The sequence below is a fragment of the Moschus berezovskii genome, chromosome 16, assembly GCF_049115385.1.
Source record: "Moschus berezovskii isolate FMDL1 chromosome 16, NW_MosBer_1.0, whole genome shotgun sequence".
In the NCBI taxonomy this organism is placed as follows: domain Eukaryota; kingdom Metazoa; phylum Chordata; class Mammalia; order Artiodactyla; family Moschidae; genus Moschus; species Moschus berezovskii.
Genome location: NC_142475.1, coordinates 2,637,676 through 2,661,419, shown reverse-complemented (window position 1 = coordinate 2,661,419; position 23,744 = coordinate 2,637,676).

The following is a 23,744-nucleotide window of genomic DNA, read 5'->3' as shown; positions in this document are numbered from 1 at the left end:
GTCACTTCAGTTGTGTCCGACTCTGTGTGACCCCACAGACAGAAGCCCACCAGGGTCCCCCGTCCCTGGGATTCTCCAGGCAAGAACACTGGAGTGGGTTGCCATTTCCTTCTCCAATGTGTGAAGTGAAAAGTGAAAGTGAAGTCGCTCAGTCGTGTCCGACCCTGTGGCCCCATAGACGGAAGCCCACCAGGCTCCCCCTTCCCTGGGATTCTCCAGGCAAGAACACTGGAGTGGGTTGCCATTTCCTTCTCCAATGTGTGAAGTGAAAAGTGAAAGTGAAGTCACTCTGTCGTGTCCGACCCTTAGCGACCCCACGACTGCAGCCTACCAGGCTCCTCCGTCCATGGGATTTTCTAGGCAAGAGTACTGGAGTGGCTTGCCTTCTCCAATGTATATGTTTGAATCTATGTCCTAGGTGCCCTTTAACGTCATTTTCCTTAAATCACATTCAGAACAATAGAGCAAAAGTTACAATTAATAAAGAGGTGTTCCATATCCAGGAAGTCTTCATTTCCAAAATGAAAGGAATTTAGATTTCTGGATGAAAATAGGAAAGCAGTGCAGGCACATTTTTAAAGAAAGGGTAGGCTGTACTATTTTAAAAGTTTCCATTTTTATATCTATTCAGAGTTTGTAAGCAATTCATTATTTTAGACCAGAGTACACAGATGCCCCATTGTCCCCTCTACCACTAAACATGTAGAATAACAAACAGCCAGTAGGGCAGCCTGATACTTTGAACTGATCATTCCACTGAGAACAACTGTGAAAACTGTAGAAAAATTTTCAAAAATCAAAAACATGAGATCATGAGGACAGAGCAGCATTATATAAACTGTAGAAAAAAAGAAACCTAATGAGCTGAGTCAAACATTTTGAGCCACTTTCTACCAAAAGATGCTGCTGCTGCTGCTGCTAAGTCACTTCAGTCGTGTCCGACTCTGTGCGACCCCATAGACGGCAGCCCACCAGGCTCCCCCGTCCCTGGGATTCTCCAGGCAAGAACACTGGAGTGGTTGCCATTTCCCCTCCAATGTGTGAAAGTGAAGTCGCTCAGTTGTGCCCAACTCTTAGCGACCCCATGGACTGCGGCCTACCAGGCTCCTCCATCCCTGGGATTTTCCAGGCAAGAGTATTGGACTGGGTTGCCATTGCCTTCTCTGACCAACAGATGCTAACTATGTCCTTATAGGTGACTGAGAAAGAAAATAAAAGATTTTAATAGTGTCTCAAGATGAGAGTAATCAAAATTGCAGTACAAAACCCTCTAAAAATAGGCGGGATGGATACCCTCCAGAACCCCTGTACCCCAAGGTATAGAGTAACAGATATTAAGCAGCCCCTGTAAAAATGAAAATCCAGCTTTGAATTGGATTGTTTCCTGATTGGATTAGTGTGAAATGTAGTTACTGATTCTCTCAGGTAAATACTTGCCAAAAGCAAATAAATTCTTTGTGAGGGAAGATATATCAGCCTTAGCCTCGGATTATCTCTATAATATTTAACATTTAATTTTGCGTGCTCAGAATTAGTCAGATATATGAGCAAAGAAGTTGATATAGCTACAGACCAAAGAAACAATAGAAGTGGAAACATATGCACGAAAGATCTGGAAATGAAGATTGGTGGTCAGTGTTAATATCCAAGTATAAATCTAACTGGCTACTATACATATATTTTGCATTTGATTCTGAACATCAAGGAGAGCCATTGATCAAACAGAACCCAGCTCACATGAAATTAAATACGGGTGGAAAAAAGAAAGACAAAGGGAAGTGACTACTAGCATTGTTACTGTTGCGGAGCTGTTCTGTCGTGTCCGACTCTCTGCGACCCCATGGACTATAGCCTGCCAGGCTCCTCTGTCCACGGGAATCCCCAGCAAGAATACTGGAGTGGGGTGCCGTGTCCTTCTCCAGGGGACCTTTCCAAGCCGGGGCTCTAACCTGCGCTCTCTTGCATTGGCAGGTGGGATTCTTTACCGCTGAGCCACCAGGGAAGCCCAGGTTACTAGTATCAGTTCAGTTCAGTTCAGTTCAGTCGCTCAGTCGTGTCCGACTCTCCGCGACCCCATGAATCACAGCACGCCAGGCCTCCCTGTCCATCACCAACTCCCGGAGTACACTCAAACTCATGTCCACAGAATCGGTGACGCCATCCAGCCATCTCATTCTCCGTCGTCCCCTTCTCCTGCCGCCCCCAACCTTTCCCAGCATTAGAGTCTTTTCCAGTGAGTCAACTCGTCGCATGAGGTGGCCAAAGTATTGCAGTTTCAGCTTTAGCATCAGTCCCTCCAATGAACATCCAGGATTGATCTCCTTTAGAATGGACTGGTTGTATAGTTTCATTTTAATAAACAGTTCAAAAGATAAAGCAGTATTAGAAATGCTAAACATGCCTTATCTTAGGCTTCTACTTAGTAAAGAGGTTTCAAAGCAATGAGGCAGACAAGAACAAAATTGTTATCTGAGCCTTTATAGTTACAATGGCATATTAGAACATTAGTCTACAGTGGTCCTGCAGGAGGCAGGGAACATTCACATAAGACTCTTCAATTGCAGACAACTAAAATACTTGAAATATTTGAAATAATTCGTATTACATTCTAAGTGTTTGAATGTTGAGAGATTACCATGAGCTCTTCATCAATAACGGGTGCAGAATCTCTGGGAATGGTTTATTACTTGGAGGTATATACCACAGATACCTAAAACCTAGTTATTTTAATTTGTGTCAGCTAAAAGTTGTAACAGACTGCATGTCTCTTTTATGACAATATATTTGAATGGCTCTAGAGCCTCAACTAATTCCGAAATTGCGGTATACGGCCTTCATTATTAAACTGCCAGTGAACACCCAGTACAGGTCAAATCCACTGCATCAACATGTGCATACTTGCTAAGCTGCTTCAGTCGACTCTTTGAGACCCTGTGGACTGTAGCCCTCCAGGCTCCTCTGTCCATGGGGATTCTCCAGGCAAGAAGACTGGAGTGGATTGTCACGTCCTCCTCCAGGCACGATCCTCCAGGCATCTTCCTGACACTGGGATCTAACCCATGTCTCTTATGTCTCCTGCAGGCATGCTCTTTACCATTGGTACCATCTGGGAAGCCTGTACGTAAGTTCAGTTTTGGCTGGCATGATAAATAGAAATGAGAAACGTAAACAGAACTTACATCTAAATTCACAGATTTTGTACTCTAAATTTATAGAGAATGTTTTGAAGCCAGATTCTGCTCTTTAATAACTAAATGACCTTAAGAATGACAATATACTAATATTAATTTATTGATACAAAAAGAACCAATACTCTTTGTTCTTTAGAAGATTAAATGATGTGACATATACAACATTTCTTGATCAAATAACAAGAATAATATTAATCAGTCCTTCAATAAATATATCTTGGATGAAACACTACTATTGATTTTTGACGTGTGTAAATGGTGATCAGTATAGTCTTGTAGAGTCAAGAGAAACCTTAATTAACATGATAGAAATCACATACCTACTCACACAAAATGCTTCAGTGCTTCATTTTTTAGCTGTGTCACATTGTTAAGGTTATACTGTTACACAGAGAAAATCAACTTGGAAGATACTAAAATGCAAACTAAACTTTAAAGAGAGTAAAACACAGCTGCATAAGAAAAGTGGACTCTGCACTGTAATGTTGTGCTTATAAAAGTTGCTGTTGTCACTGCAAAATAGACCTGGATAGATTGGATCTTGCCATGGGTAACTACCTTCCCAAAGCAGAATATTCACCCATGTGTGGTGAATTACACTGCCTCAAGACACAGCCTAGTAAACTGCCTCTTCTTAGGTATTGACTGCTGCTGCTGCTGCTAAGTCACTTCAGTCGTATCCGACTCTGTGTGACCCCATAGACGGAAGCCCACCAGGCTCCCCCGTCCCTGGGATTCTCCAGGCAAGAACACTGGAGTGGGTTGCCATTTCATCCAATGTGTGAAAGTGAAAAGTGAAAGTGAAGTCGCTTAGTCGTGTCCGACCCCTAGCGACCCCATGGACTGCAGCCTATCAGGCTACTCCATCCGTGGGATTTTCTAGGCAAGAGTACTGGAGTGGCTTGCCATTGCCTTCTCCGAGGTATTGACTGGAGCCCCTTAAAAAAAATAAAATCGTTTTGTGCAAGTGAACTCTGTCTTCCTAGACAAATTGTTTTCCGTAAGATTAGTGTAACAAAAAAAATTGTCTGTCTATGGTGTATTACTTGTTTTTCCTTATAAAATAATCTAGAAGTTTGTATTCGCTTAAGGTCATGTGTATCTTCAATTCATCTGAAAGAGTAGGAAATAACAAAGAGCATTGTTCTTTTATCAGTTCGGTGTAAATTCAGTCATAACGAAAGAAATCAGCTGCATCTGAGAATCAGTATTAAACACAGGCAGTTTTACACCAAGTTAAGGAAAACAAGAGACCTCTTCAAGAAAATTAGAGATTCCAAGGGAACATTTCATGCAAAGATGGGCTCAATAAAGGACAGAAATGGTATGGCCCTAACAGAAGCAGAAGATATTAAGAAGAGGTGGCAGGAATACACAGAAGAACTGTACAAAAAAGATCTTCATGACCAAGATAGTCACGATAACGTGATCACTGACCTAGAGCCAGACATCTTGGAATGTGAAGTCAAGTGGGCCTTAGAAAGCATCACTACTAACAAAGCTAGTGGAGGTGATGGAATTCCAGTTGAGCTATTTCAAGTCTTGAAAGATGATGCTGTGAAAGTGCTGCACTCAATATGCCAGCAGATTTGGAAAACTCAGCGCTGGCCACAGGACTGGAAGAGGTCAGTCTTCATTCCAATCCCAAAGAAAGGCAATGCCAAAGAATGCTCAAACTACCGCACAATTGCACTCATCTCACACGCTAGTAAAGTCATGCTCAAAATTCTCCAAGCCAGGCTTCAGCAGTATGTAAACCGTGAACTCCCAGATGTTCAAGCAGGTTTTAGACAAGGCAGAGGCACCAGAGATGAAATTGCCAACATCCGCTGGATCATGGAGAAAGCAAGAGAGTTCCAGAAAAACATCTATTTCTGCTTCATTGACTATGCCAAAGCCTTTGACTGTGTCGATCACAATAAACTGTGTAACATTCTGAAAGAGATGGGAATCCCAGACCACCTGAACTGCCTCTTGAGAAACCTGTATGCAGGTCAGGAAGCAACAGTTAGAACTGGACATGGAACAACAGACTGGTTCCAAATAGGAAAAGGTGTACGTCAAGGCTGTATATTGTCACCATGCTTATTTAACTTATATGCAGAGTACATCATGAGGAATGCTGGGCTGGAAGAAGCACAAGCTGGAATCAAGATTGCTGGGAGAAATATCAATAACCTCAGATATGCAGATGACACTACCCTTATGGCAGAAAGTGAAGAGGAACTCAAAAGCCTCTTGATGAAAGTGAAAGAGGAGAGTGAAAAGGTTGGCTTGAAGCTCAGCATTCAGAAAACAAAGATCATGGCATCTGGTCCCATCACTTCATGGGAAATAGATGGGAAAACAGTGGAAACAGTGTCAGACTTTATTTTTTTGGGCTCCAAAATCACTGCAGATGCTGATTGCAGCCATGAAATTAAAAGACGCTTGCTCCTTGGAAGGAAAGTTATGACCAACCTTGATAGTATATTAAAAAGCAGAGACATTACTTTGCCAACAAAGGTCCGTCTAGTCAAGGCTATGGTTTTTCCCGTGGTCATGTATGGATGTGAGAGTTGGATTGTGAAGAAGGCTGATCGCCGAAGAGTCAATGCTTTTGAACCGTGGTGCTGGAGAAGACTCTTGAGAGTCCCTTGGACTGCAAGGAGATCCAACCAGTCCATTCTAAAGGAGATCAATCCTGGATGTTCATTGGAGGGACTAATGCTAAAGCTGAAACTGCAATACTTTGGCCACCTCATGTGACGAGTTGACTCACTGGAAAAGACTCTGATGCTGGGAAAGGTTGGGGGCGGGAGGAGAGGGGATGACAGAGAATGAGATGGCTGGATGGCATCACCGACTCTGTGGACATGAGTTTGAGTGAACTCCGGGAGTTGGTGATGGACAGGGAGGCCTGGAGTGCTGTGATTCATGGGGTCGCGGAGAGTCGGACACGACTGAGCGACTGAACTGAACTGAACTGAATAGAATATTGCTGGTAGTAATCTATGAGTTAATCCAAAAATGTTGAGATATTCTTGAATAGGAATATTAAAACCTTATGCATTAAAGTTTATTCATTCTTTTTCCTACATATTTTTAGAGACAACACTATCAGACATTCACAAAAAATATGTATATTTTGCAAAGTTACAGGATTGCTACTCTGGCCTATGAAAATATTAAATAAGGAAGCCTTCAGAGGTCTCATTTCAGTAAATGTTCAATTTAAGTAAAATTGAAAACTCAATTTTGCAATTGCATTTATTATCAGAAAGCACATGACAAGCATCCCGATTGATACATATTACAAATAATATAATCAAACATCTAAACTAACATGATCTAAAACAAAACTGGAAGCCCTTGATATAGTTGATGCATTTTTGCTAAAGTTCAGATATTGGCACATTATTCCTAGTCTCACTGTCAACATAGCCTTCAGTTCAGTTCAGTTCAGTCGCTCAGTCGTGTCCGACTCTCCGCGACCCCATGAGTCACAGCACTCCAGGCCTCCCTGTCCATCATCAACTCCTGGAGTTCACTCAAATTCATGTCCATCGAGTCGGTGATGCCATCCAGCCATCTAATTCTCTGTCGTCCCCTTTTCCTCCCGCCCCCAACCTTTCCCAGCATCAGAGTCTTTTCCAGTGAGTCAACTTGTCTCATGAGGTGGCCAAAGTATTGAAGTTTCAGCTTTAACATCAGTCCTTCCAATGAACACCCAGGATTGATCTCCTTTAGAATGGACTGGTTGGATCTCCTTGCAGTCCAAGGGACTCTCAAGAGTCTTCTCCAGCACCACAGTTCAAAAGCATTGATTCTTCGGCGATCAGCTTTCTTCACAGTCCAACTCTCACATCCATACATGACCACGGGAAAAACCATAGCCTTGACTAGACAGACCTTTGTTGGCAAAGTAATGTCTCTGCTTTTTAATATACTATCTACTTTGGTCATAACTTTCCTTCCAAGGAGTAAGCGTCTTTTAATTTCATGGTTGCAATCAGCATCTGCAGTGATTTTGGAGCCCCAAGAAATAAAGTCTGACACTGTTTCCACTGTTTCCCCATCTATTTCCCATGAAGTGATGAGACCAGATGCCATGATCTTTGTTTTCTGAATATTGAGCTTCAAGCCAACCTTTTCACTCTCCTCTTTCACTTTCATCAAGAGGCTTTTGAGTTCCTCTTCACTTTCTGCCATAAGGGTGGTGTCATCTGCATATCTGAGGTTATTGATATTTCTCCCAGCAATCTTGATTCCAGCTTGTGCTTCTTCCAGCCCAGCGTTCCTCATGATGTACTCTGCATATAAGTTAAATAAGCAAGGTGACAATATACAGCCTTGACGTACTCCTTTTCCTATTTGGAACCAGTCTGTTGTTCCATGTCCAGTTCTGACTGTTGCTTCCTGACCTGCATACAGGTTTCTCATTTTATGTCCAATGAAGCATCATTCTCCAATTATGGTGATATCGGTGGGAAAAAAGGACCCAGATAATTAGGAAGCGGTGGGATCCTGCATATTTAGTCTAGTCTCTAAAGGACTAGACAGTCTAGATTTAGGTTTTTATCTGAGTAAACAGTCAGTTAATTTCCTCATTTACAATGTTATAATTCCTTCATTATTTAATTAACTTCCTAAATAAATCTTTCCTGTGAACCTACTATGATGTGCTTCCCAGGTAGCCTAGTGGGAAGGAACGTGCCTGCCAATGCAGGTGGCCTAAGACATACAGGTTCGATCCATGGCAGCGCACTCTGGTGTCCCCGCCTGGAGAATCCCCCATGGACAGAGGCGCCTGGCAGGCTACAGTCGATGGGGTCGCAAGGAGTCAGACGCGACTGAAGCGATTTGGCACGCAAACTAACTTTGAAGCATGCAGCAAGGAACAAGCCGTCATAATTGCCCTAAAGATGCTTATAATCCTTTATAGTAGATCTTAAGGTTTTGTGATTGTAAGTTCCGTATCTACATTCCATTTTCAATTCATCCAATATCGGACTTCAGTTCAGTTCAGTCGCTCAGTCATGTCCGACTCTTTGCGACCCCATGAATCACAGCACGCCAGGCCTCCCTGTCCATCATTATTACTAATAGCAAAATTATATAGTATCATTTAACTTTTTAAAATTTTAAACATATAAGCAGTTAAGCTATTTATTATATGAATAACATCTTAAATATAATTTATCATTGCTATAAAATAATTTTGCTTTTTTTATAAAATACTTTTGGAAAACTTTTAAATTGACTTGTGGACACAGTGAGGGAAAGAGAGGGTAGGATGGATTGAGAGAATAGCATGGACTCATGTCAATGGACTCATGTAAAGGACCGTATGTAGGATGGACAGCCAGTGGCAGTTTGCTCCATGACACAGGGAGCTCACATCAGTTGCTGACAACCTAGATGAGTGGGGTGTTGTGGGAGAAGGGAAGGCATTTCAAAAGGGATGGTACACATATGTTCCTATGACTGATTCATGTTGATGTATGGCAGAAACCAACATAGCTTTGTAAAGCAACTATCATTAAAATTTAAAAAATGTATTGAACATTTTATGCATAATTTTCTTTTGATATATGATTCTATAGTCCTAATCTATTTGAAATTTTAATGACTTTCAAAACTATAAAAAAATATGATATACTTTCATGGAGATAGTGTACTGTTTTGATATCAATTGCTAAATATGAATGTTCTCTGTTGATTTTTTGCATAAATCACACAGAAATTTAAAATGGATGGATAATATATTTTTCTACTTCCCGTGGTATCAAAATTGTATATTCAAATATTCAACATGTGATCCAATACCTAATTCATTCTTTCCCACTTATCATTATATGCTTGTCCAAATTCATAGAATGTACAATCTGAAAAGTGAACTGTAATGATAAGAACATTCCAGTTCCAACGTAACTGGAAATTATTAGAAGGTGCTAAGGTAAATTCACCAGGTAAAACAAAGTACCACTCCAAAGGGAGATGTTAATAATGGGACAGATTTTGCACATCTCTGGGGGTTATGTGGAAAGTCATAGTAATTATGACTTTTTAAAAATAAATGCTTAAGATTCATCGGTAAAATAACGAGAAGGCATCGGGGCTTTCTATACTTCCATACATCATACTCTATGATTCCAACCATATGATTCCAACAGTATAACAGCCTGAAATAGGCGAAACTTCACAAGACAGTAAAATGATCAGGGTTTCCAGGGGCCAGTGAAGAAGAAAATGGGGATGAAGAGGTGACACACTTGGCGTTTTTAGGGCAATGAAACTATTTTGGATGACATCCCAATGACAAATACATGACCTTTGTATTTGTTAAAACCCATAAAGCTATGTAAAATAGATAAATTTAATGTAAATGATGAACTTTAGTTAATGATAAGATGTCAATATTGGTTTATCAGTTTTAGCTAATGTGCCCCACTAATTCAAGATGTTCCGAATAGAAGAAACTGTAAGAAAAGCTGAGAAAATGTATTATCCACTCAGTTTTGCATAAACTTAAAACATATAAAAATAGCATCCATTAATAATATTTTAAAAGCAACTCAGTGAATTCATGTTTTCTATAGGTACATCTTATGCACAACTGCTTGTTGTGTATCTTCATTTTTTTTTCATCACTTGTTGCTCTCAGTAAATAAATAACGGCCTCCGAACCCTACCATTTCAAACCTTGATTAGTTGTCACTGTCTATTCATTACCTGGAAAAGCTCCCCTTTTCTATAGAGGCATATGAATTGTAAGGCATAGTGGTCAGTTTTCTTAAGAGTGAAAGCCTAAATTAATCAGCTTTAATCACTGCCTAGCAGGGTGGTTCTTTCAGTTTGCCAGAATGTATACATTGCTTTCTTGAATTTCTTTTTTTGCGGGGGGGGGAATTTCAAGCATTTCAACTGATTTTTGATAAGCCATTTTAGAAATTTCACTTTTTTATTTACTTATAAATGAATTATTTCAAAATTCACTATGAAGCAAATACATAAAAACAAGCTGGAATATATTTTAAATGCTATATTACCATAAAACACTTTTCATTACAGTGTTGGGTAAATTATTTCACTTAATCCTGAAGTTAGAAACATACTTTATATGAATTTTGATAATTTATTTGATCATTGCTTGATTTACACTGGTTATTATTATAGTATTATTGAATCTTGATTACTTATCTCTATCACAAAAATATAAAACTCAACACTTCCATTATCCTAGTAGTCAAAATTTCTCTCCACTCAGCTTAACTCATGTTCTGCTAGATATCTGTCCTTTATTTTTAAATGGGTACCATATATATTTTGTAATGCTTGGGCACCCATTGAAGGTACATAAATGACAATAAGTCTCACTCGTTTACAATTGCTCAAGACACATAGATAATTTTGTATAGTGAGGTGTGATTTGGGACATAGGGTTTCATCAAAATGTAAGTCAATCGAGGCTTACTCTGCCTGTACTCTTCTGCGTATTTTCTTACAATTCCATTTGCACATCCTCCCAAATTAAAAACAATAATAATAAATCAAATAGTTCTGCAGTGAATTTTAAGCCTTTAAAAGGATCTTCAAGTCAAAAGCTGACCGTGCCTACTTCAGCAACACACTGATCTGGATACTATGAGGACAATACTGGATGCCAGAAGGTCAGCTGCAGAAGCTCCTGAAGGAGTCTAGGTGAAGGAAGGAGGGAATCCGGCAGTGAGCATGGTGAGAAGCAGAGGAACCCGAAGGATTTGCTGTCAGTAGTTTTGAAGAGTTTTATAACTAATTGGTTAAGAAATTGAGAGGCGGTAGTCAGAGAGTTTTCACACACAAGTTTTCAGCTAAGGCAACACAAAATCACCTTTCAAATGAGAAGGAAAAAGAGACAAGAATTTATTCAATTTCTCTTAAACTGATTTTTCAAAGCACTTGTTTGCTCTCTGTAAGAACTCAAACGTCCTGAAGTATACATGAATCACTCTATTACCTTTCCTTTTATGTGATTGCTTTTTTGTAAAAGATGTTGCATTATCTTATTGAAAAACACTGACAGACTTAGGAATTTTGTTGTTTTATTAATAATATGTTCAATAAATTGAGAGTGGTAGAATATTAATGGTATGTTTATATAGCACCCTGTCAGAGGGCTAAGTGTTAGACAGTTTAGAACTATTATTACATTTTTCAAAAAAATCACACTAATATTTACTTTCAATTTTATCAAGATTTTATAAATCACTTTAAAAAATTTTTTTAAGAATGATTCAGTCTCTAGGACTGCTTCGAATAGTAAGTCAGATTAAGGTTATCAATGCTGGAAAAAATTTCAGAAGGGAAAATATTTATTCAACAAATTCTTGTTCAAGTTGATAATGAAATCAGTGTCAATGAAAATTATGTAGAAATATGAAAAGAATACCACCTGTCCAATTTATTTTGCTTGGTTTTACCTGGCTCAGCTATTGACTGTATTGTCATACCATACTGTCCTATGAGAGTCTTAAACTGCCACGTAGAGCAAAACTTTTATTTCTAAAATTTTAACAACCTGAATTTTGAAAATTATTCAAATAAAAATGATCAACATATTTCATATTTAATCTCTCCTCTTCTTTCACTTTACAGGTGCTTATACTACTGCCCATCCTGAGTGTACAAAATCCTGGGTCCGTCTCCTCTCCTTTATATCATAATTTTAACATTCTAGCGCTTAGAATCAACTACATGAATAAATACAAATGTCATTCCTTTGACATTTTTGGCTGAAAATCAAAGAAGAATATATACACTTTTTTTCATATTTACTGTACAGAAACCCAGTCAACATTTAACATTTTACACATGGAGAGGATATTAAATGTTCAGTCCAACACCAAGTTTCCACTTTTCTTTAGCCTAGTCACCTATTTACCAAAATAAATATACTGCCACACAAATTTCTCCATAGGAAAAAAAAATCAAATGGCAAGTGACCTGCTCAGAAGAAACCTAGTCTATACTAGTGACATCATTAAAATTTTTTTAATTCATTTAAAAGGTAGTATTGAAAACAAGGAGGAAACTTGATGATTATGTGGAACAACAAAAGTAAAAACCCACCTCCTCCAAATGGAATAAAATGAATTGGTATATTTCTCTCACTCTTTATCATTTCTACAATATTGTAGAAAACAATATAATATTGTTTTTATATACTCAAAACTTTATTTGGTTTATTTTCATTTTCCATTTAGAATTAAGATGGTGTTTTGAGAAGTATAAATTTCAAGTACATTAGTTCCAATAAGATGAGTTTGTTCATAGATATAATAAATATTGCATTTAATGAACTCCCTTTGTCAGAAAAAAACTGTGGTATTAAATTTTGGAAGTAAGGAGTGATGGGGGTGGAAATAAAAAAGTGTAAAGTTGAGATATGTATATGAATTTTGTGCTGCTTATCAGCCTCCCTCAACCTAATCCTTCTTTATCTCAGCTCACACCTCCCTCAAAGAAGCTTGTCCCTTTATTTCTGTGAGAGTGCTGGTTGCTCAGTCATGTCCGACTCTGTGATCCCAAGGACTGTAGCCCACCAGGCTCCTCTGTCCATGGCATTCTCCAGACAAGAATACTGGAGTGGGTTGCCATGCCCTTCTCCAGGGGACCCTCCCAACCCAGAAACCAAATCTGGATCTCATGCATTGCAAGCAGTTCCTTTACTGTCTGAGCCACAGTAAAAACGAATACCCAGCAGGTTTTGAGATCTAACTTCATGGACAAACAACATGAAGAGTGGCTGAGATAGTTCCCACTCAGGGTGTACCCCAAGCAGTAGAAAATGAGAAAGAACAAGGAAATATGTGATTCCTTCTCTGTCTAACCTGGCACTATCAGATGTGTGGTTTTAACCTTTCCATAGCAGATTTCCTGCAAAATCATGTCTCTTTAGTAGAGAGCATAATAACACAATCACTGCATTGTGTCTTTCTTTGCCTAATTTATTTTGTTAAATCACCTTCATTATTTTTGACTTTCACTTCTCAAATAAGTATATCACAACAAACTGGAAAATTCTGAAAGAGATGGGAATACCAGACCACCCTATCTGCCTCCTGAGAAACCTATATGCAGATCAAGAAGCAATAGCTAGAACTGGACATGGAACGATGGACTGGTTCCAAATGGGGAAAGGAGTATGTCAAGGCTGTATATTGTCACCCTGCTTATTTAACTTCTGTGCAGAGTACATCATGCGAAATACTAGGCTGGATGAAGCACAAGCTAGAGTCAAGATTGAGGGGAGAAATATCATAACCTCAGATATGCAGATGACACCACCCTTATGCACAAATCGAATAAGAACTAAAGAGCCTCTTGAAGGAGAGTGAAGAAGTTGGCTTAAAACTCAACATTCAGAAAACTAAGATCATGGCGTCTGGTCCCATCACTTCATGTCAAATAGATGGGGAAACAGTGGAAACAGTGACAGACTTTATTTTCTTGGGCTCCAGTATCATTGTGGATGGAAGAAAAGCAATGACAAACCTAGACAGCATTTTAAAAAGTAGAGACCATATTTTGCCTGCAAGGGTCAGTACAGTCAAGGCTCTGGTTTTTCCAGTAGTCACATATGGATATGAGAGTTGGACCATAAAGAAAGTTGAGCACCAAAGAATTAATGCTTTTGAACTGTGGTGCTGGAGAAGACTCTTGAGTGTCTTGGACAGTAAGGAGATCAAAGCAGTAAATCCTAAAGGAAATTAAACCTGAATTTTCACTGGAAGTACTGATGCTGAAGCTGAAGCTCCATTACTTTGGCCACCTGATAAGAAGAACTGACTCATTGGAAAAGACTTTGATTGTGGCAAAGATTGAAGGCAGGAGAATGTGAGGGCCAAGGGTGAGATGGTTGGATGGCATCACCGACTCAATGGACATGATTTTGAGCAAACTCCAGGAGATGGTGAAGGACAGGGAAGCCTGGCGTGCTGCATTCCTGTATATCTTCAATTCATCTGAAAGAGGTGGAAATAGCAAAGAGCATTGTTCTTTTACCAGTTTGGTGTAAATTCAGTCATAACTCAGTCACAAAGAGTCAGACGTGTCTGAGAGACTGAACAACAACAATTTATGGTTTGCTTAAAGAAGAGTAATGTTAAAGCATGAGTTTGAGTGAACTCCGGGAGTTGGTGATGGACAGGGAGGCCTGGCGTGCTGTGATCCATGGGATCGCGGAGAGTCGGACACGACTGAGCGACTGAACTGAACTGAACTGAACTGAAGGTTAAAGAAAGATATAACCAATCCGATTTAGGATATGGAAGAAATGCTGTCTGTACATATTCTGATTTCTTTTATAATTGGTTTACTTCTCTTGAAGAAAAAGAGTTAGAAGAAAAGATTACCTGTGAAGAAGGATAATGGATAAAAAACTTATCCCTAGCCAGATCATTTCCTACACTCAGTCAATATTTCTTTTGAATAACCTCACATATGTTTTATCTCACATATGTTTTACCATCCTTTTAGATTTAATGTATTTTTAACTTTATTAAAAGTAGATTTCTTATAGGCTGCATATATAAGAGGTTTCGTTTGTTTTATTTTAAATTTATTTTTCTAATTGAAGCATAATTTCTTTACAGAATTTTGTGGTTTTCTGCCATACATCAACAAGAATCAGCCATAGGTACTCCCATGTCCCCGCCTTCCCCGCCCAGAGACTTCATTTTTATTCACTTTGTCAATCCCTGACTTTTAATTGTTGTTTTTAGGCTATTTATATGCAATATGAATATAATTTTAAAATGGAATGCTAATTAGATGGATATAGGAAACCTGACTGATCATCTGTGTATTCTTATATATCCACCTTAATACTTATTAAAGGCCAGTCTTTCTGCTTGTCAAAGGAAAACCCTGAAGAAAGAAAGGGAAAGGAAGGCAGGAACAAAGGAAGGAGCAGAGAAGGGAGGCAGAGAGTAAAAGGGGAAGAGCCAGAAGGTGGAGAGCAGGGAGGAGGGAGGGAGGACAGACAGAAATGAAAGCATCTTTGGTACATAAAAATGATGTTTTTCAAATACGTATTCATGAATTTGACATCCGTCATGTGATTTCCTTGATAGGACACATTTGTTGCCAAAATATGACTTCTTACAGCTGTGAGTGCTTTGAATACACTTATGACCATTTGTTCATTATTATTCTAATTTCTAAGTTTTGTGAATTTGCCAATAAAAACTTTCTAATTACTCATATTAATCCGTTGCTTCATGCCATTTTGAAAAACATTTTTGGCCCTGTATATGCTGTTTTCCTATAGATTATTTAAAAGTAAATATTTTATTGCTTTTAAATTACATTTTATGACATTTTTATTCTTTGTGCTAATTTTATTTCTACCACAGTATTTTGAAGCATTTTAATACAAATTATTTGGAGCGTGCCAGAGATGAACATCATGTAATATTAATTATGTCATTAAAAAGACAATAAATTATTAAATTAACACCAGCTCAAATAAAATGAGTAAAATTACATGTTTTAAAAAATCCTTATTAAGGAATATAGAATACCCATAAAATTATAGGTTCCTATGCAAAAGGTTGATGATAGTGCTCCAGGGTCAACTGTCTAATTATATTTTAGTTAGATTAATATTAAAATCAATTTACATTCTGAGAGAATTTACTAACTAGCAGTGAGGAGAAGAGTCCTTGAAGCAGAGTAGTGCCTAAGGAATGTCAAACTGGTAGAATAATTCGGTGAAGATAATTAATGAAACATCAAGAGTTTAGGGCATTTTGCAAATTAATGGAAAAAGTTGAACTCACTGCTATAATTTCCAGGCAGCTTATGTATTAAGTTATTTAATTTACTTACATTCTTTCATTTATTGCTTTTGGAAACAAGAGACCATTCTTTAAATTTCATTATGCTAATATTGATTTTTGTTAAATTATGACATACAGGTTGTTCAAACAGTTCTAAAGGAGAAGGGGACGACAGAGGATGAGATGGCTGGATGGCATCACCAACTCGATGGACATGAGTCTGGATGAACTCCGGGAGTTGGTGATGGACAGGGAGGCCTGGGGTGCTGTGATTCATGGGGTCGCAAAGAGTCAGACATGACTGAGCGACTGAACTGAACTGAAAAGTGCTGAAAACACTATGATACCAAAAACAAAACAAAACAAAAAAACAGTAATGGAAGTTCCTCTTTCATCATTTTTTCAATCTTTCTCCCTTCCCGGAGGAAACCACTGTCAACAGTAAGGCATGCTCATGTTTGTGTCTGTTTTGAAAGGTATGTTAAACAATGATATTCTTATATCTCCTAGTTTTTGCGTTTTAACTGTTTATGACTTCCTGTATCAGAGATGAAGAGTTAAGCTCACTTGCAAGTCCACACTTTCTCTTCATTCATCTTCCTTATAAATATTTGGTTAAATTCATGTTTAGTATTTTAGCTATTAAACTACATGAATATAACTTAATACAGACTCAAATAATTTTATATGATTATATTTTCCTTTTAGAGCTGTTATTTTCACTGGAGATAGCCATTAGCTTTTTCCCTTTTATTTTATATACACTTCTTGCTAATTCTTCTCAATATTGATGAGATAACGGTGAATTGTTATTCTAATGACGTATGAATGATATTTTAATATTTTTGCAACCTCTTCTGGAGCCCTTGAATGTCCTGTTTTATTTCATATTTTTTGCTCTTTAGACCTGCTATACTCTTGATAATGATCAAGATTCTAGAAATGTCCTTTTCCTTTTGTTTAAAATGAGATTTTGGGGTTTTGGATTTCACGGTCTCTCTCTTAGTTATTTATGTTTGGAGGAACACAGTCTCAAAGAATTTTCTGAGGTTTTATAGTAAGTGTGACATACTATTACATTTGACTGATAATCTTGCAAGCAGTAGAAATCTTATTTGAAAATACTTTTTACTTAGAATGATTAATACATTTCTCTGTTTCCTTCTGGATTCCATTGATACATTGAGACCTGCGCTAGCTTTTTTTTTTTTTTTCAATTACTTCCACTTTTTATTTTTTTCTTTTAAGAGAATTTCATCTTACATTCTATGAACTTCCACATGTGGAACAAAGTATTTTAACTTCTCTGCTTCATGGATCGCTGCCTTGCCATGGCAAAGTGGCTTGCACAATTCAATGAAGCCGTGAGCAATGCCGGACAGGTCAAAGTGAAGAGTTCTAACAGCACATTGGTCCATAGGAGCAGGGAATGGCAAGACACTCCAGTATTCTTGCCCCAAGAACCCCATGAACAGTATAGAGAGGCAAAAGGTATGACAGTGAAAGATGAGCCCATCGGATTGGAGGCTGTCCAATACGCTACCGGGGAGGAGCAGAGGGCGATTACTACCAGCTCCAAAAACAATGAAGTGGCTGGGCAAAGCAGAAACAGTGCTCAGTTCTGGATGTGTCTGGTGGTGAAAGTAAAATGCGATGCTGTAAAGAACAGTATTGCATAAGAACCTGGAATGTTAGGTCCATGAATCAAGGTAAATTGGACGTGGTCAAGCAATAGATGGCAAGAGTGAACATCGACATTTTAGGAATCAGTGAACTAAAAATGGGTGGGAATGGATGAATTTAATTCAGATGACCACTCTATACACTACTGTAGGCAAGAACCCCCTAGAAGAAATGGAGTAGCCCTCAGAGTCAACAAGAGAGTCCAAAATGTAGTATTTGCATGCAAACTAAAAAATGACAGAATGCTATCCTTTTGTTTCCAAGGCAAAGCTTTCAACATCATAGTAATGCAAGTCTATGCCACAATTACAGATGTCAAAGACTTGAAGGTGACCAATTCTATGAAAACCTACAACACCTTCCAGAACTAGCACACACACACACACACACACACACACACAAGTCTTTTCCATCTTAGGGGATTGGATACAAAAGAAGGAAGTCAAGATATACTTGGAATAGCAGGCAAGTTTGGCCTTGGAGTAACAAATGCAACAGGTTAACAGAGTTTTGCCAAGAGGATGCACTGGTCATAGCAAACACCCTTTTCCAACAACACGAGAGATGACTCTACATATAGTGAAACAGTGAAGTCACTCAGTCATGTCCGACTCTTTGTGACCCCATGGACTGTAGCCTGCCAGGCTCCTCCATCCATGGGATTCTCCAGGCAAGAGTGTTAGAGTGGGTTGCCTCTCTTCTCCAGGGGATCTTGCCAACCCAGGGATCGAACCCTGGGCTCCTGCGTTGCAGGCAGATGCTTTACCGTCTGAGTCACCAGGGAAGCCCAACTTTACATATGGACATCACCAAGTAGTCAACACCGAAATCAGATTGATTGCATTCTTTGCAACCAAAGATGGAGAAGCTCTGTATAGTAGCAAAAACAAGAACCGGAGCTGACTGACTCAGCTCATCAGTTCCCTATAGCAAAATTCAGACTTAATCTAAAGAAAGTGGGGGAAACCACTAGGCAATTCAGATATGATTTAAATTCCTTAGATTATTCAGTGGAAGTGATAAACAGATTCAAGGGATTAAATCTAATAGACAGAGTGCCTGAAGATCTATGGGCAGAAGTTCATAACATTGCACGGGAGGAAGTGACCTAAACCATCCCAAAGAAAAAGCAATGCAAAAAGGCAATGTGGTTGTCAGAAGAGGCTTTACAAACAGCTGAGGAAAGGAGAGAAGCTAAAGAAAATGATATATCCAGCTGAATGCAGTTTCAGAGAAAAGTAAGGAAAAATAAGAAGTCCTTCTCCAATGAACAATACAAAGAAATAGAGGAAAACAATCAAATGGGACAGACCAAAGATATCTTCAAGGAAATTGGAGATATTAAAATAATATTTTATACAAGGATGTGCATGATAAAGGACAGAAGTGTGGAAAATCTTTCCCTTTATTTGTGCTCTCTTCAATTTATTTCATGAATGTCTTATAGCTTTCAGCGTTCATATCTTTCCCCTATTTAACTAAAATTATTCTTCATATTTTATCATTTCTAAATGTAGTTGTGAGTTTGTTTTCTTAATGTCTCTGACAATTCATCATTAGTAGATAGAAATTCAATTGATTTTTGTTGTTGATTTTGTATCTGGCAACTTTACTGTTAATTGAAAATTTCTGAATATAAAATGTAAATATTAACACAAAATATATAAATAAATAAATAAATGCATTGATGGATGTGTTAATTAACTATAGAAGGATAATTCTTTCACAATGTATATGCATATTAAATGAACACAATGTACATGGTAAAAATATTACAATTTTATTTTTCAACTATAACTTAATAAAACTGATTTTTTTAAATGCAAAAAAGTAAAATAAGATTGGAAGTGCTTTGTGTGTTGGAAATGAAAGTAGCCACAGATCATTTAGATCTGCTACTAAAAAATTATTGAGTAATGAGTCAGCCTTTTCATTAGGGAACTCAAGATGGAAATACTTTCTTCAGATTCTACAGAAAAAGGGAAAGCAACTTCAGTCTCCTTCCTTGTGACATATGCATGACAGTTGTCATTTGGAAGTTAGGAAGTGTATGGAGTGCGGGTATAGACATGCAATGGGCAGATTAATACTAAACTTCTCTAATTTCACAATGTGTATCTTTTATGCTCTTTGTGCTGAGGATTTTTATTTATTTTATTTAAGACACTTGCTCCTTGGAAGAAAGGTTATGACCATCCTAGACAGCATATTATAAAGCAGAGACATTACTTTGCCAACAGAGGTCCGTCTAGTCAAGGCTATGGTTTTTCCAGTGGTCATGTATGGATGTGAGAGTTGGACTATAAAGAAGGCTGATCGCCGAAGAATTGATGCTTTTGAACTGTGGTGTTGGAGAAGACTCTTGAGGGTCCCTTGGACTGCAAGGAGATCAAACCAGTCCATCCTAAAGGAAATCAGTCCTGAATATTCATTGGAAGGACTGATGCTGAAGCCGAAGCTCCAATATTTGGCCACGTGATTCGAAGAACTGACCCGTTGGAAAAGACCCTGATGATGGGGAAGATTGAAGGTGGGAGGAGCAGGGGACAACAGAGGATGAGATGGCTGGATGGCATGACAGACTCAGTGGACATGAGTTTGAGTAAACACTGGGATTTGGCGATGGACAGGGAAGCCTGGCGTGCTGCAGTCCATGCGGTCTCAAAGAGTCGGACGTGACTGATCGACTGAACTGAACTGAACTGACAAAGAAATAAGGGATAGTAAACATGTGACTTCTTGGATGAAGTAGCTTAGTTTATTATCCTTTAAAATCTGATACTAGGTAGGTGAAAGAGACTCATGCTGGGAAAGATCTAAGGCAGGAGAAGGGCATGGCAGAGAATGAGATGATTGGGTGCAATCTTCAGCTCGATGAACATGGGAGACAAAACTCTGGGAGATGGAGAAGGACGGGGAAGCCTGGTGCGCAAAGAGGGGTTGCAGAGTCAGGACACGAGTGAACGACTGAACAGCAACAAGACAGGTAGGAGCCATCCAGAAAGTCATCACTGGTGTCTCAAACATTCTTTTTAAAGATATTACAATGTTGTATTTAGTATGAAACATGCAAAGGTTAATGAAGATAGTAATTTATTTTTAATTTTTAGTATATATATATATGGATTTTTAAATTTCTCCTTCAAACTTTGTCAAAAATGAATGATTATTTTCTTTGCTTTGTCTGATATTAATTTTTACATTATTGTATGTTTCCAGTACAACACGCACATGCAGATTGCATTATGTACATTTTAAGAAATTATCGGCAGAAAGTAACTGGAAGAGTTATTTATGACTCCCAGTCTTTATTTACAATATGCTGTGTAACCATGCTGTCTACTTCTGGGGTTAACAGATGTTGTATGGTTCTTATATCAAAATGATACCTAAATATTTTTAGTCACATATCCAAAATATTGTAAAAAAATTGCTAACATTCAAAAAATTTTTATTTTATTTTCAAATTTGGAATTTCTTTCTTATAAAACCAACATCCTATTTTATTATACTATACCAATTTACCTTCAACTGCTCCTTAATAAAAAAAAAGGAATAAAAGTATTATATAAAAAGTAAGACAAATTAATTCTAAGCCTTTTTCAAAGTAATAAATGAAATAAAAGCTGTTGTTACTGTTCAGTCACTAAGTCATGTACAACTTTTTGCGACCCCATGGACTGCAGCATAGCAGGGTCCCCTGTCCTTCACTGTTTCCCAGAGTTTGCTCAAATTCATTCCATTGAGTCGGTGATGCTATCCAACCATGTCATCCTCTGTCTTCCCCTTCTCCTTTTGTCTTCCATCTTTCCCAGCATCAGGGACTCTTTAATTGAATCAGCTCTTTCCATCAGGTGTCCAAAGTACTAGAGCTTCAAGATAAAAGTAAAATGGTACAAAAGTAGACTTTGAAAATGTTTCAAAATATTTTATTGTATCCTAGATATGAAAATATTTTATCTACAGCCATTAACATCTCCATTTCATTTCAGAACTTTGGTGATACAATTATCTTTATGGACATTTAAAATATTTTGCAGATTTAACAAAAATGCATGAAACTGTACTTTTCCCAAAAGATTAATTAACCATCATTAGTCTCCCATATATATTGCCATTAGAAACTTTAACTTTCTTCAGTAATTCACTCTAAGCATATTTTATTTATACTTTTCACCAAATTTTAATTTATTGAAATGCCACATGGAGGGGCAGGAGAGGTCTGATTTTAATTTCTTTCTACATTTTTTTAATCGGAGAATGACTGCTTTACAATATTGTGCTGGTTTCCGCCATGCATCATCATGCGTCACCCACACGTCCCCTCCTTCCTGACCCTCCCTGCCGTCTCCCACCCATCCCATCCCGAGCCCTCAGTTGAGCTCCCTGTGTCACACAGCACGTCCCCACTGGCTGTTTTATTATATATGCTGTGTATATTTCCATGCGACCCTCTCAACCTGTCCCTCTCCTTCCCTCACTGTGTCCACAAGTCTATCCTTATGCCTGTGTCTCTGCTCAGTTCAGTTCAGTTCAGTCGCTCAGTCGTGTCCGACTCTCCGCGACCCCATGAATCACAGCACGCCAGGCCTCCCTGTCCATCAGCAACTCCCGGAGTTCACTCAAACTCATGTCCACAGAGTCGGTGATGCCATCCAGCCATCTCATTCTCCGTCGTCCCCTTCTCCTCCTGCCCCCAACCTTTCCCAGCATCAGAGTCTTTTCCAGTGAGTCAACTCGTCGCATGAGGTGGCCAAATTTAGCATCAGTCCTTCTATGAACACCCAGGATTGATCTCCTTTAGAATGGACTGGTTGGACCTCCTTGCAGTCCAAGGGACTCTCAAGAGTCTTCTCCAGCTCACTAGCACGGACTCAAACGCGTTCTCTTTCGTGGCTGAGTAACACTCCATTGTGCATATGTGCCACAGCTTCTTCCTCCACTCATCTGTCGATGGACGTTTGGGCTGTTTTCATGTCCTAGCTTCCAGAAATAAAGCTGTGATGAACACTGGATTACATGTGTCTTTCTCAGTGTTGCTTTCCTCAGGGTATATGCCTAGTAGTGGGGTTGCTGGGTCATATGGTGGTTTTATTCCTAGATTTTTTTAAGGAATCTTGTAATGTTCTCCATAGTGGCTCTATCAATTTGCCTTCTACCAACAGTGCAGGAGGGTTCCCTTTTCTCCACACCATCTCCAGCATTTATTGTTTGTAGATTTTTTGATGATTGCCATTCAGACCTCTGTGAGGTGATACCTCATTGCAGTTTTAATTTGCATTTCTCTATGTTGAGAATGCTCTATGTTAATAGCCATCTGAATGTCTTCTTTGGAGAAACATCTGTTAAGGTCTTTAGCCCATTTTTGATTGGGTTGTCTGTTTTGCTAGCATTGGTTTGTCTGAGCTGCTTGCATATTCTTGAAACTAATCCTTTTCATTTGTTTCATTTGCTATTTTTTTTTCCCATTCTGAGGGTTGTCTTTTCACCTTGTTTATGGTTTCTTTTGCTGTGCAAAAGCTTTTAAGTTTAATTAAGTTCTACTTGTTTACTTTTGCTTTTATATCCATTACTCCAGGAGATGAGTCATGGAGGATCTTACTGTGATTTTTGTCATACCATGTTCTGTCTGTTTGCCTCTAGGAGTTTTATAGTTTCTTATCTTACATTTAGATCTTTAATCCATGTTGAGTTTACCTTTGTGTAGGTGTTAGGAAGTGTTCCAATTTCATTCTTTTACACATAGCTGTCCAGTTTTCCCAACACCACTTATGGAAGACACTATCCTTGCCTCATTTTATATTTTCATCTCTTTTATCAAAACTAAGTTATCTATAGGTGCATGAGTTTATCTCTGGTCTTTCTATTTTGTTCCATTGATCTATATTTTGGTTTTTGTTCCATTCCTCTTCCAATGAATATTAAGGGAATATTTATCTTTCTATTTCTGACTTACTTCATTCTGTACAATAGGCTTTAGGTTCATCCACCTCATTAGGACTGACGCAAATGCCTCCTTTCCTATGAGTAACATTCCATTGTGTATATATATATGTGTATATATATT